The 5,625-nt window shown below is 37.8% G+C and overlaps 1 non-coding gene across 1 annotated transcript; it reads left to right on the forward strand.

Annotated features, from left to right (window-relative positions):
* The first annotated feature begins 5,034 nt into the window (after positions 1-5,034).
* Positions 5,035-5,140, forward strand: LOC140858214 (small nucleolar RNA R71). The gene has a single exon (XR_012141783.1). It is a non-coding gene; the product is annotated as a small nucleolar RNA R71 (small nucleolar RNA).
* The last annotated feature ends 485 nt before the right edge of the window (positions 5,141-5,625 follow it).

Raw genomic sequence — 5,625 nt, forward strand, 5'->3', positions numbered from 1 at the left:
TGATTCACAATCACTTACTTCAATAATTCCTTCTTGAGCCAACCTGTTTATCCTGTTCTTATTGATATGACCTAGCCTACAGTGCCAAAGGTAGACTTCTGAGATATTATCTATTCTAGGGCGTTTACCGGATGTTTGAACCATATTAACAGGTTGTGATAGAAAATAAATTTCATTATTAAGTTGTCCAACAAACATTGTAACACCATTCAAAATAATATTGCAAATATTTTTTTTTATTAAAAATTGATAACCGTTCATGGCCAAAAGGCCTACAAAAATAATATTTAATAAAAAGCTTGGACAATAGTGACATTCACTCAGAATTATATTTTGAGAATTGATTACAAGATTCATGATTCCTAATGCTAGAACTAGAACTTTGCTTCCATCTCCAACGTTCAGGAATCTATCACCTTCATCAAATCTCCTACTGACCTGCAGACCCTGCATCGAATTGCAAATATGATAAGGGCATTCGGTATCCAATACCCAGGCAGAAGTATCACAAATGGAAAAGTTGCAAGGTGTTATCATATAAGTACCTTGCTTCTTCTTCGACCTGTTCGGATCCAGGGAGGCAATGTATAGAGGACAGTTTCTCTTCCAGTGCCCCTGCTTCTTGCAAAAGAAATACTCCGCCTGGCTCTGGTCGGGCTTGCGTTTCTTGGTCTGACCCTGTGCAGATGTCCTAGCATGCAGCTACACCTTGTTATTCTTCTTCTTCTTGTTCTTCTTCTTCCCTTTCTTAAAGGGTCGATGATGCGTAGTCGTTGATAGAACCAAAAATAACTCTACTCACTACGTAGGTAGGATGAGTCGAGATCGTATCCTCAGGGACCTTGGGCTAAGTTGAGATTACAAAATAAAAGAAAGAAGCATTGTTTTGATTTAGAAAATAAATTATCTTAAAATTGATGTAATTAGAAAATAAAGAGCTCGGGAGTTTTGAATTAATCTTGCACTAGTAGAGTTGTATCTCTTTTTTTTTAATTAAATAGATGCGATTAATCTTAGAAATAATACCTATCTTTTCTCGACACACCCCATACCCGTAGATCACGGTACGTCTCCAAAAAGTACTAGGTAAACAACTCTTCTTTCCTCGGCACGCCCCGTACCCGTAGATCACGGTGCATCTCCGAAAAGTAAAAGTTGTTCCTAATATTAATCTAACAAGAAAGCATAAATAAAAGCATATGAAAGAGAGTAAATAAAAAACTCATGATGATTTAAATAAAAAGCATAATCTTTATTGCATATAAAGAAATAAAAGAATATTTAGAACAATAAACCATCTCTGTGTCGTTTCAAAATTTCTTCTCCACTCTTGAGACTGCTAGCCTAACTACTCATGAAGTAGTCCCTTTCTATCCCTCTATGCAAGGCTCTAGAAGAATTTTTGGGCTCCCCCTCCAATGGGAGTACAAAAGCCTTTTTATAGGTGTTAGGAAGGAGGAGTTTTACATGGTTTTCCGATGTGGGACTAAAGAAAATACTAATGACTAAAAAATGGATGGATGAGATAGAAAGATCACAAGCAGATAAAAAAAATACAAATTTTTTCTCTTGAAGTATTTCCAAATATATATTTCCTTCCATCTGTTCGTTTGTCCCCACGAACCACGTGCGCCCGCTTGCCTATCGTGCCGCGCCCGCGCTCGCGTCTGCCCCACGCCCGCCTCGCACCCACGCTCGCCTCGCATCCGTGCCGCGCCCGCCTCGCATCCGTGCGGCATGAACACTATTTTTTTTATTCCAAAAAGAAACTTTTGTTTCTTCACAATGACATATATATCCTTTTGGATTCCTTGCATAGTATCTTCATTTTTTATAATACTATATGCATCCTTCTTTTATTTTAATTTTATTTTAAGTCTAATTTTCTTCAAACTTGAGTCTTTTTGATCTATGAATCAGACTCTTTGTATCGGCAATCATCTTTCCTGTAAAATATAAAAAGAAGCATCAAATTCTTAATAAAACAAATAAATTAAATATGATTTTTTGCTTTAAATGACTTATATTAAGTGTTTATCACACCCCCCAACTTGAATTTTGCTCATTCTCGAGTAAAATAGATATATCAGCATTGTGTACTGACTCGATCTTGAATCAAAAATTAGGTTAGGCATCCCAAAAGGTAGATGATACCTGGTCAGACCATTAAAGAGATACTTCATTGGATTATCAATTTGATCCAACTAGTGGCTGAGTATTAACTAAAGAAATTTTAAGAGCTTTTCTTTCACCAACTCCCCACTTTACTCTTTAAATCCTCTAACTTAATGTGAGAGGGGTTTATTATCTTCTTGCAATTTAGTCCCCTTATTATCTACTTTTTTTTTTTTTTAACATTGCCCACCTTTTTACGCGAACCACAACACTTACTTAGGCGAAGGGGCCCGGTTACTTAGTAGGAAACCCATGTTTTTTTTTTAAATAAAAAGTATATTTTAAGGAGAATTTTTGCATACCTCAACCTTTCCATCCAATCTCTCATGAAGCAGATTCTTTATTGAGATCAGTAAGAAGAGGGTTGTAGAATCACTCCTAAAATTTGGTCTAGTCTAAACCCTACCATTCATTGGATTTTCTTAATAATTTATTCCTCAGTATCTCTAAAATTATCTTGATCGTTAATCATTCATTTATTAGGATGCCTAATTGACTCTTAATCAAAATAAAATTTGGATACACAAAACTAATTATTTCTGACCATACTCGAGGATTTGATTAATTTTCATTTCCTTCCCTCCCCCAACTTAATCTACATTGTCCTCAATGGAGTAGGAAAGCAAAAAAAATAAAAGGAGAGAGTGCACCTGGGATAATTTTGCTTCGAAAGTTGAAGATAGCTTCATTGATTAATAGGCTCTTGTTCTAAATTCCTGTAGCTGCAGTAAAGTAAAAAAAATATGAAATCGTTGGGTTGCCTCCCAACAAGTGCTAAATTTTACATCTTCAGCCAGACGTCAAGTTTATTGACAGACTCTTCCATATAGAGTGATCCTTTATTAAAAGAAAATGAAGATCAGTTAAAACAAAATAAAAGAAATTTGGGTTGCCTCCCAAAAAGTGCTAAGTTTAACGTCTTCAGCCAGATGTCATATGCAATAAAACCAACAAAAGGTGGGCAATGGCTCATACTTGATTGTCCATGGAGGAGTGATTTTATCGTGTGGTGTATCCAACAAGGTGTTAACTTCTTTCATATATCCCTCAAAGTCATACACTCCAAAGTGAGCCAAGCAAGTATCTAAGGGGTCTGGTGCTAGAATTGTGGGTGTTGCATCTTCTATAATGTCTTCTAGTGTATCTACTTCGAAGCAACTATCCATTGATGGTCCTTGGGAAGCACCAAACACATTCAGTCTCAGTTTCTTATTCCCAAATGATACATCCATGACTCCTATCCTACAATTAATGTATGCATTTGCCGTAGCTAGGAAGGGTCGTCTTAAGATGATGGGAATTTGTCTTGGGTTGCCACTTAGTTCCATGTCGAGAACCAGAAAATCAACTAAAAAGTAAAACTCATCTACCTTGACCAAGATATCCTCAAGCATTCCACGTGGTTCCTTAATTGATTTGTCAGCTAATTGCAGTGTGACTGATGTGGGTTTCAGTTCTCCGAATCCAAAAAGTTCATACACCGAACTAGGTAAAAGATTCACACTTGCCCCTAAGTCCAGAAGAGCTTTTTCAATGTGATAATCTCCTATAACACAGGAAATGATGGGGGCTCCTAGGTCCTTAAGCTTTGGAGGAGTGGCATGTTGGAAAACAGAACTAGCCTGTTCAGTGAGGCATATTTTCTTTGAGATTTGTGATCTAGATTTACATTTTTGGGTGTACAAATCCTTCAAAAATTTGACATAAGCAGGGACCTGTTTGATTGCGTCTAGAAGGGGAAGATTAATTTGGACTTGCTTAAATAATTCCAACATCTCATCGAGTTTTCCTTCCTTCTTATCTGCAGGAATAGGAGCTTTCAGGGCATCCGAAAATGGGGCTTTAGGCAACTAAGATGATTCCGATGCAGTTGGTTCCTTCTCTATTTTTAAATCCTCCTTGTTCTTGAGTGATTTGGCTTCGGTTAGAGGTTTAAGGTTGGTCTCATTGATTTTACTAGTATGTTCAATGACCTTCCCACTTCTCAGAGTCATGATTGATTTGGCATGTTCAGAAAAAGCTTCTGGGGTATTAGAGCTCTCAATCACAAATTGCCCTCTTGGGTTGCTCTCGGGTTGGCTAGGTAATTTTCCTCCTTCCCTCCTACTGAATGCAGTCGCTAGTTGACCTATTTGGGTCTCTAGCTTAGCAATGGATTGTGTGTGGGAGTTAAGGGTCTGAGTGTTGACTTCTAATCATTCTAGTGCTTTCAGAACTTTTTCCTCAAAAGCTGAACTGTGACTAGTAGTAGATGGTTGAGGAGCATTTTGAAATTGATGGTATGGTCCATGCCTATATGTTAGGTCCTGATATTGAGGTCGAGGTGCGGCAGGGCCAACAACTGGTTGTGGTCTCCAAAAAAAATTTGGATGGTTTCTCCAGCCGGGATTATAAGTGTTCGAATAAGGATCGTTTCCTGGTCTGCGAGCTTGTTGGACTTGAGCTTGCTGAACCTGCTCGTGCACAAACTCAAGAAATTGAGGTGCGGCTGGGCATTCACTAACAAAATAGTTCGGACTTGCACACAATGCACAAACTTCTTGGATTGGGTTAGGTGGAATCGGAGATTGTCCAGTATTTAGAAGACGGTCTAATTTTTGGGACAGTTCATCTACCTTACTGTGGATATCCATGATGTTTCCAATCTGATAAATTCCACTTCTTTTTTGTTGAAGCATGGGTTGTTCTCTAGAAGTGGCAGACATATGATGTAGGAAATTCTTACTAAGTATTTCAAAGAGCTGCCAGGCTTCATCCTCACTCTTTAGCATGAATGTCCCACCACATGATGCATCAACCATTTGTCAGTGTTTCTCCGATAGACCATCATAAAAATATTGACAAAGTTGCCATTTAGGGACAGCATGGTGTGGACATTTACGAATGAGGTCCCTTAACCTTTCCCATGTCTCATGAAAAAGTTCACCCTCCAATTGAGAAAAACTAGTGATAGCTTTTTTAATTTGATTTGTTTTTCCAATTGGAAAATATTTCTTGAGAAATTCTCTCTGAAGATGTTCCCAAGTTGAAATGGTTATAGAGTCTAAGGAGTTTAACCAATGTTTGGCTTTGTCCTTAAGTGAGAAAGGGAATAGTTTCAACCTAAGGGCATCATCTGAGAAGTTTTGGATTTTTACTGTGGAACAAATTTCAAGAAATTCATCCAAGTGTTTGTATGGGTCCTCGTTACTAAGTTCATAGAATGATAGCAACATTTGAATAATGCTAGACTTAATCTCATATTGGGTAGCTTCTACTGGAGGTGCTTGAATGCATGGAGAGTAGGTATACGAGGATGGAGTGAAGTATTCTCTCAATGAGCATGGAGGATTAGCCTCACCAAGTGCAGCCATATTTCTAACTCGGATAGTCCTAAGAGTCTTTTCTAATTCTTCGTCTAATGGTTGCAAGTCGGGTTTTAGTGATCGTCGACCTAACATGCAACTAAAA

Source organism: Elaeis guineensis, chromosome 5 (assembly GCF_000442705.2).
Source record: "Elaeis guineensis isolate ETL-2024a chromosome 5, EG11, whole genome shotgun sequence".
NCBI classification, from domain to species: Eukaryota; Viridiplantae; Streptophyta; class Magnoliopsida; order Arecales; family Arecaceae; genus Elaeis; species Elaeis guineensis.